Source organism: Castor canadensis, chromosome 19 (genome assembly GCF_047511655.1).
Source record: "Castor canadensis chromosome 19, mCasCan1.hap1v2, whole genome shotgun sequence".
Lineage (NCBI taxonomy): Eukaryota > Metazoa > Chordata > Mammalia > Rodentia > Castoridae > Castor > Castor canadensis.
The window spans coordinates 21810269-21819740 of record NC_133404.1 but is presented as its reverse complement, the minus strand read 5'-3'; the positions used below and the strand labels follow the sequence as shown (position 1 = coordinate 21819740).

Genomic DNA, 9472 nt, shown 5'->3' with positions numbered 1-9472 from the left:
ACAGAACTAAAATAACAGAAACCAACCTGGTGCTGGCGGAGTGGCTCAAAGTTGTAGAGCACTTGCCTAGCAAGCGTGAGGACCTGAGTTCAAATCCCAGTATTGCCAAAAGGAAAAAAATTTTAAAAACCTAAATAGCTGGATGTGGTGCCACTTGCCTGTAGTCCCTTCTACTTTGGAGGCTGAGGTGGGAGGACCCATTGGTCACAGGAGTTCAAGACCACCCTAGGCAATATAGCAAGACTCCATCTCAAAAGAAAAAGAGAAACCAACTATATGACCCAAGATTGAAATTAAAAGAGTAGGATTTTAAGCAGCTATTATAAATATGTTCAGAAATCCAGGAAAATATGGTCATAATGAATTTGAAATAGGGGATATCAACAGAAATATAGAAACTATAAACAGAGCCAAATAGAAAGCTTTGGGGCATGGCTAAAGTAGTACAGCACTGACTAGCAAGCACAAGGCCCCGAGTTCAAACTCCAGTACTACTAAAAAAAATAAATAAAAAAGATAAATAGAGAATTAAATAGTTTTATACCAATAAAAGATACTAAATTTATTTGTGTATGTTTCCCAGGCTAGTCTAAAAATCCTGGGCTCAACTTGGTGATGTAGTGTAGGCCTGTAATCTTACTTATTTAGGAGGCTGAGTTGGGAAGAATGACGGCTCCAGCCCTGCTGAGCCAAAAAGTTTGCAAGACACCATTTCAACTGAAAAAGGTGGATGTGGTACTGCACACCTGTCATCTCAGCTAAGGCAGGAAGCATAAAATAGGAAGATCAGGGTACATACCATCCTGGACAAAAAGTGAGACCCTACCTCCAAAATAACTAGAGCAAAAAGGGCTTGGGGTGTGGCTCAAGCAAAAAAAATGCCTGCCTAGCAATTGCAAAGCCCTGAGTTGAAACCCCAGTACTTCCAAAAATCTGCACTCAAGTGATTCTCTTGCTTTGATCTCCAGAGTAGAGATGCTGAATTTATAAACCAAATCCTACTTATAAAGAAAAAATTCCAGGTCCAGGTGAAATAACTCCACATATGTGAGATTGACTAAGTGAAAATACAGGATACCATGTCTTTGGAAAAAAGTTCGGAGCAAAATAGAGATCTTAAAGTTTGCTATTGGGAGTGCAAATCTGGTCCAGCCACTTCATAAAAATAGTTGGTAGTTTCTTGTTTAATTAAACACATCTATCTTATGATCAGCAACTGGAGTACCACACACTCATTCTGGAGAAATGAAAATATGTGTATACAAAAAGTCTTGCTCACTGCAATTTTAAAAAATAGTTAAGCATAAAACACTGCAATGTCTATCAACAAGTGATTGGATAAACAAAATGTGGTCTGGTGTCTGTTTTTCCCCTCTATTCTCACACTACAAGCAATACAGAAGAATGTGAGAAGCAGGGATAAAGGAGAATGGTGGAGGGGGTGAATTCAAGTATATTTGATTTATTGCAAGAACTTTTGTAAATGTCACAATGTACCCCCAGCACAACAATTAAAAAAAATAAAAAGAAGATTCAAAGACCTCAAATGGTCTGAAGATTTCTCCCCACCAACAAGCAATCAATTCTGCAGTGACTCCAGCTGGGTGTCCTCCAATCTAATTCGATTCTGACACTGAGATAGCATCAGGTCCCACAGGTTGAGTTCCAATCATCCGCCTCCAGCTTCTTTACTTGTCAACTGCAAGAGCCATGTTTTATTTGTAGTTCCGATTGGCTATAATTCAGGGTTCCAACAATCTCCTCCTTGGGCTTGATTAATTTGCTTGAGCAGCAAGCGACTCATAGAATTTGCAAACACATTTTTCTAGTTTATTATGAAGGATAATACAAAGGAAACAGATGAAAAGATGCATAGGGTAAGGTCTGGGAGAAGGGGCAAGGAGCTTCCATAACTACCCTCTGTGTGTACCACCCTCCAAACCTCTGCTTGTTCATCTCTGTGGATACTCACCAAGCCCTGTCCTTTTAAGGCTTATGGAGGCTTCATTGCATAAGGCATCATGTCACTGAAACATGGATGACTGTGTCAAAATACGGTTGGACAAAAAGTGTATGATGCAATACAAATAGACTGGATGGGGAAATCCAGCCAGGCCTGTCAGCTTTAGCACTCGTGGCTTCTCTGTGTTGCACTCTTCCCTCCAGGTTTTGGCCCCTCCAGAATCACGAGGATCCTCCAACTTACTGCTGGACAAAGGTAGGTCAGAGAAGTCTTGGGACAGATATTATAAGCCAGGAATCATAGATGAAAACCAAAAAATAAGTGTCAGAGGGCTGAGGGTGTAGCTCAATGGAAGAACACTTGCCTAGCATGTACAAGGCAATACATATCTCACAGGTGTGTCCACACCGTGGAATACTATCCAGCAATAAGTTAAGGATACACTCAAGGATGTGGATGAATCTCAAAACATTATGCTGAGTGACAGCCAGAAAAAAAAGTCTGGTGACATGGCTCAAATGATAGAGTACCTGCCTAGCAAGTACAAGACCCTGAATTCAAACCCCAGTACTGCCAAAAAGAAAAAAGAAGCAACTCTCTGGTGTTTGATTCTGTTTTGTTGGTTGCCTGTGGGCGGGTGCGGGAGTTGGTTGGAAAAGATCACAAGGAAACTGGGAGTTTGTTAACACTCTGCCTCCGCCAAGGGGTTTTGCATGTTTCCTTTCATTTCTCCTTGCTTTGGTGGTTGCCTTTACAGAGGAGGGGCGTCAGTGGGTGAAGTGATTTTCTTGGTGCTGGCAATGTTGTATTTTTTGATATGGGAGCATTGGCTTTGTAATAATTTTTTAATTGAGCATTTGTGATGTGTCTACTTTCCTAAATGTGCATTACACTTCAAAAATAACTTGAAAGTTAGAACCCCGTTAAATGACATCTTGTCCATATATGCTCCCTTCCTACAGCATACTTAAGTGGGGTGACTGCATGGAGAGGCTCAGACCTCTCCTTGACAATCCCGCAGCTGTCTTGCAATCATACACTCCAGGCCTGATGCTGCAACTTGAATTCCCTGGCACAGACGGGAAGACCCATTGTGGCCTTTCCAGGGAGAAGCAGATCTCTGTTCTTTGTAATAACACATCATTTATTTATTTTATTACTGACTACATAGAAATGGCTTACTTGTTCTAGCTCCATTTAAATGGACACACAGCAATAAACCGAGACAGAACGCACGGGCACTCTCCTGCCCTCAGTCTCTGTTATCCTCTGCACCTTACTTTCCCAGATTGGCTTTGCGTGTTGGTTCTGCTTTATTGGCCTGCTTCTCACCTGCCTCTCCAGTCACATGGGCCTTGATCTGAGAAGCCCTGTGCCCCTGACCATAAGCCTTTTCAAGGGAGTGTAGGACAGCATGTTCCAACCTCTCTGGATCCCTTGCTGGAGTCACCTTTGGCTCTGATACATGCCTGTAATCATTGCTGTGGCAAAATGCAATACATTGGATTATTCTCTGGTAATAATCTGTAGATTTGTAAACATTTCCATTTAGGGTCCTGGAAGTTTTAGCCATCAATTCCTAACTTCCTCTATTGGTGCACTGGGCTAAGTCAATGTTTTCAAGGATCTTTCTTAATTTTTCTTTTTGAAAATGCTGTGTTACTACCCTTTATTTACCAGTTTGTAGAATAATGAGTTGATTCCATAACATCTTCCATTGGTGACCAATTTTGGTATTTTTTTGCTTTGTCTTGCAATGTACTCAGGGATTTCAGTATAGTTGATGTTATTCAATCTGTTGCAGATATTATTGTGGTGTTCCAGTGTTCCCATTATAGACCAGGGGGCGTCTCTTCCAGTTGGTTTCTGGATCTTTTTTCTTTTGTTTGTGTGTTTTGAGACAGGTTCTTGCTATGTAGACTGGGTTGGCCTCAAACTCACGATCTTTCTGCCTCCGTTTCCTAAATGCTAGGATTAAAGGGTGCATACCATCACAACCAGCCTTCTGGATCTTTTAACACTACTCCAGTGGTGTGTGACAGCTTCCTTCGTGTCTTTGGTAACATAGTGTCCCAAGGTTGTCTTGTACATTGCTTATGGTGCCCATTGGAATGAACTATTTCTCCAAACAGTCCTAACTGCCTGGTGTGGGAAATGATATTTAGAAATTATAATATGGGTAGTAGGGTACCCATTGCTACTGCAGCAATCATTGTTTAAATACCTTCAATTTGCAGCTATAAAATGTACTTCGTATCAGTATGCTGAAGAGAAAGGGATTTTCCTTTGGAATGAAAAAATAAGGAGAAATGTGGCCTCTGATATACTAAGAGAAGATTTAGAGCAATCCTAAATAAAAAAGTAATTCTGATACACATGTCAGTAAACTTGCTATTGTAATAAGTTCTGAATAAGTTATATGTTAAGGAGGCATTTAATATTAGGAAGACACAAAACATTTTTTTTCAGAAAGACTAATAAATAATTCATCTAACTGAGATCCTTACAGTAGTTTGTTAAGTAAAGAAAAGAAAGGCAGAGTAAAGACAAACCACAGAGAATAACTCAGAGATAGGAAAAGAGTGCTGGTGGAGTGGCTCAAATGATAGAGTGCCTGGCTAACAAAGGCAATTGTGAGGCCCTGAGTTCAAGCCCCAGTACCATCAAAAAAAGAAAAAGAAAAGAAGAAGAGTGACTACTCACTTCCTCTTGACGTCCATCTCCAATATGTAAACAAATCCTAGAGGTCCTCTCTCAAATTATACCTCTAATGCACCTCTCCTCACTGGTTTCCTTCTTCTCTTCCACCACCCTAGGCCAAGCCACCACTATCCGTCCCTTGATTTTTTTTTTTTATTGGCAGTACTGGAGCTTGAACTCAGAATCTCTTGCTTTTTAGGCAGGCACTTTGCCTTTTGAGTCATTCCACCAGCCCTTTTTTGTACTGAGTATTTTCGAGATAGGGCCTCATGAACTATTTGCCCAGATTGGCTTCGAACCACAATCCTCCTGATCTCTGCCTCCTGAGTAGCTGGAATTACAAGCATGAGCCACCAGCATTTGGCTTCCCTTGAGGTGTTGAAATAAGCCTCCCATGTCTGGTTTCACCCCCCTTCCTAACATCTCTCCTCCCTCCCCAGTATGGTCTATTTCCTACACAGTAGCCAGAATAAATTTATTATCTATTTATTACTTATTATTTCAGTGCTGGGCATCAAACCCAGGGCTTAGCACATACTAGGCAAGCGCTCTACCACTGAGCTACACCCCTGGCTCAAAGAGTGATCTGAAGATGTACCTTGTGTTACATGTACACAAGCTGAGGTTTCTACCACGTTCAAAGTCCTCTACTGACTTTCTACGGTCCTTTCCAGAGCTCAGCATGTCTCGCCTTTTGTTGTCTCCTTGGCCCCATTCCTTGCTTCTCCCCCTCACTCACACCTGCACAAGCAGCCCAGGTCTTCTGGTTTCTCCTTCCTGTTCTTACCTCAGCCCTGGCCACAGGGCACAGATCATTTCCAAATTGTCTCATGAGGCTCTTGGATGAAAGTCTTCCTCTGTCTCTCTGAGCACTCTCCTGAGTTATCTGTCTTCAAAGCACTCACCAACACCTGATGTTATGGTATGCAGTAGATTTTGTGTACTTGCCTTTCTTTCCTGGGCCACACCCATCCTGTTTGAATGTAAAGACTTTGAGATCAGGAGGACAGACACTGTGTTTGATTGCTTCCTTCACCCAGTGCTAGAATCATGGCCAGAAAATAGTACGTTGTCCATTTAATATTGGAGAAATGAATAAGCAAGACAGTTGGGAGGGAGAATGAAAAGCTAGTAAGCATATATGTCCACATACATAACCTAATATTTATCACAGTAATAATAACAGGAAAAAGATGAATGTGTTGGCTGCCAGTGACTCATGCCTGTAATCCTAGCTACTCAGGAGGCAGAGATCAGGAGGATCACAGTTCAAAGCCAGCCCAGGAAAATAGTTCATGTGACCCTATCTTAAAAAAACCTATCACAAAAAAGGACTGGTGGAGTGGCTCAAGGTGCAGGCCTTGAGTTCAAACCCCAGTACCAAAAAAAAAAAAAATGAGAGCGAGAAAGAGAGAAAAAGATGAATGTGAGAAAAAGGGAGACTGAAGACTTGGGAAGGCACTTTGTAGGAGTGAAAGATATTGGAATAACAGGTATAGCAAAACACTTAATAAAAGGGGGGAAGCTAGTGTAGTGTTGCCTAAAGTCCTAGCTACTCAGAGGATGAGGTAAAGCTAGCACCTGTGGCTCATGCCTATAATCCTAACTACTTGGGAGGCTGAGATTGGGAGGACTGCAATTCAGGCCAGCTTGGGCAAGTAGTTCATGAGATCCCTCCTCTAAAATAACCAGAGTAAAATGGACTACAGTCTATTCTACAGTGGTAGAGTGATGGAAACCCTGAGTTCAAACTCTAGTCCCACCAAAAAAAAATAAAGAAGGCTGATAGGAGGATCCCTTAAGCACTGGAGTTTAAGGCCATCTGGTCAACATGTAGACACCTGAATCTTGGGGGAGGAGTTAATGGTAGGAAGAAGCTGGACAGGGACTGGGCAAATGAGAAGAATTGGAAAAGGGAGTCTGCTCTGCCCCTTCTCCCTTGGCCAGTGCAGGGACCCTGGCCAGGTTTAATGCTCTCACTCACTCTCTCCTGGACTCTGGTATTTTGTCCAGACTTGGGTGGAGCAAATGAGAGGAATGTCTTTGCCTTATGAGTTTCCCTGAGGTCTTTCAGCTGTTTTTCTCTACCATGAGTTTTAAGTCTGCTTTGATTACTCAGACTCCGTGGTAGAGTGTATCCAGGAGCAAGAGGCTTCAAAATCCCCAGTGTGTGCATGTGCACACAGCCCCCTCCCACACACACACCAAACTAAAGCAAACAAACACACAAAAGGAAGTGCCAGAGTGTTCTGACATGCAGTGACTGCTCTGCTGGCCAGTGTTCTCCAGTTGGTATGATGGGACTTTCCAGGTTGTGATAAACACCTTGGTTAGCATCAGTGTGTTGGCTCAACACATCTATTTGTTAGGGCATGAATGCATCTGTCAGGACCAGCAGAGGGCACATGGAAGGGGGGCAAGGGGATAGAGAGTCAGGGCCATGGGGTTCTTGTTGAGGTTGAAGGTGCAGTTCAGTGCCTCGGGCGTAGTCACATAGGTGTCGCCTCCCAGGTCCTTGCTTTTGCTCCTTCCCACTCAGCCTTGCTCAGTTTCCCTATTGTGTCTCAGATTTGTGTCCTTGTGCATAGCTTGGGGCCTTTGGAGCCTCTTGAGCCAAGAATTTTTATCATGATATGTTTGTTAATTTCTTAGGCATATTGTACTTTGTCACCTTGGTTTGCATTTGTTATTATTCGTAATCATTTTTCCAAATGGGTATATTTTTTTCTTCTGTCTCTCTCTGTGTTTCTCTCTCTGTTTCTCTGTCTCTCTTTTGATCTCTGTTGTGCTTAAGCTTTTTTGGTCTTCTTTCATGCTTTATAATGGGCTTTTAGACACTCTTTTTTTTTTGAAACCAGGTCTTACGATGCAGCCTAGGCTACCCTCAAACCCCTGGGCTCAAGTGATCCTCTTGCTTCAGCCTCCCAAGTAGCTGGGATTATGGGCTGATGCTACTTCTTCAGGTTCTGGACATCTTAAAATGCTATTACTCACAGTCCTCTCTAAAATACCTAATTTCTAGGCTGCACTTGAAGTTTCTCAGTGTTGACTGTTTCTATTTTTGGAAGCCTGGGTTCTCTCCCAGGCATGCCTTTCATTTTCCACATTGACCACTGTGGCAGTTTGGAATTTCTAGTGCCTGATATTTTTGAACCTTAGTCCATCATATTTTTTTTCAATTATATAGCTTTCTCTTATTGTTTTTTGTGGACTTCATGTATGTTTTTTTTTTCCAGTGGGAGGAGAGGGTACTGGGAATTGAACCCAAGACCTAATACATGCTAGGAAAATGCTTTACCATTGAACTACATTCCAGACTCTTTTCTTCCCCTACTGGAGGTTGAACTCAAGGTTTGGTACTCCCAGGCAGGCAGGCACTCTACCCCTTAAGGCAGACTCCAGCCCTTTGTGATGGTTTTTTTTGGTTGTTGTTGTTTTTTTAATGTTTGATTGGTTTTTTTCCCTTTTTTAATGGTACTGGGGTTTGAACCCAGGGCCTACATCTTGAGCTATTCCACCAGCCCTTTTTTGTGATAGGTTTTCTTGAGATGGGATGTCTTGAGCTATTTGCCTGGGCTGGCTTAGAACTATGATCCTCCTGATCTCTGCCTCCTGAGTTGCTAGGATTACAGGCATGACCACGGGTGCCCAGTTGTGTTGGTTATTTTTGAAATAGGGTCTTACTTTTGGCCTGTGCCAGCCTGTACTGCAATGCTCTTATTTAAATGTTTCCCTATGACAGGTGTGTGCTTCCATGCCTGGTTGAGACATGGTCTCCTGAATTTTTGCTGGGCCTGGCTTTGACCTGCAATCCTCCTGAGTAGCTAGGTTTACAGGCTTGAGCCACCATACCTGGCCTTATGCCACCAGTCTTTTAAATTTTATTTTGACACAGGGTCTTACTGTGAAGCCCAGCCTGGCCTGAACTCTTGATCCTTCTGTCGAAGGTTCCTGAGTAGCTGGGATTAGAGTGGTATGCCAGCATACCCAACTAACTTTGATTTCCTAAGATTTTATTGAGAGAGAGAGAGAGAGAGATTGAGAGCGAGATTCCCTTTACCATCCCTTTGTTCCTAGTGGATTCTTTGGTTATATTTAGGGAAGTGAATTAATTCAAAGGCTGATTAATAAAAGAACGTATCCAAGTTGTGCTAATTTTATATCTTCACAGTACAGTGAAGTCTGAGGAAATGACAAAAGCATTATGCTTTTATGTGTTTTAGATCAATACATTTGTGAAGGAAAGACGGGAGCAATGGTTTTCTTGATCAGCATGGAGTTCTAGAGATGTCTGCAGGAGAATAGTGGGAGAGAGATGCACAAAGCAGGGAAGATAAGGATTAGCTCAAGGAGTTTGTTTAGAGTCATAATGGCCCCAGTTACAGGCCTCGTGATTAAGGCCATTCTCCTGCCTGAATATGGGAGGAGACTCCCTCCCAAAAGGATTTTTATGGCTAGCTTTGTGCCAGAAAAGACAGGCCAACTGAAGCTCCAGCACCTCGAGTGACTTCAGCATGGAATGCTCCATATATGAGTTTGGTATATTTTGAGGTGGCGTGTGCTGACTCATTCAGAATCACAGCTCTTCTTTGTCTTTTGGAAGGAGAAGCACATGAGAGCCAAGCCAAGACTGCAGGAAGAGGGATGCTGGGCAGAGGTGTTGATGTGAGACTGAGTCCAGGCACTACTCTGGACTGTTCCTGAATCTTCGGAGAAATCTGACGTGATAAGACCATGGTGGTGGTGTTTGTAAGTGAGACTGGGGTCAGGACCCTTTGAAATATGCACAGCTAGACTACAAAAGAGGCA

General features: G+C 42.6%; 1 long non-coding RNA gene across 1 annotated transcript in view; it reads left to right on the top strand.

Moving 5' to 3' along the window:
* The first annotated feature begins 2100 nt into the window (after positions 1 to 2100).
* LOC141419241 (uncharacterized) overlaps positions 2101 to 9472 on the top strand; it is a 46686-nt gene continuing 39314 nt past the window's right edge. The window contains exon 1 of the long non-coding RNA XR_012443993.1: positions 2101 to 2218. This is a non-coding gene — a long non-coding RNA (uncharacterized lncRNA). The remainder of the gene's footprint in view (positions 2219 to 9472) is intronic.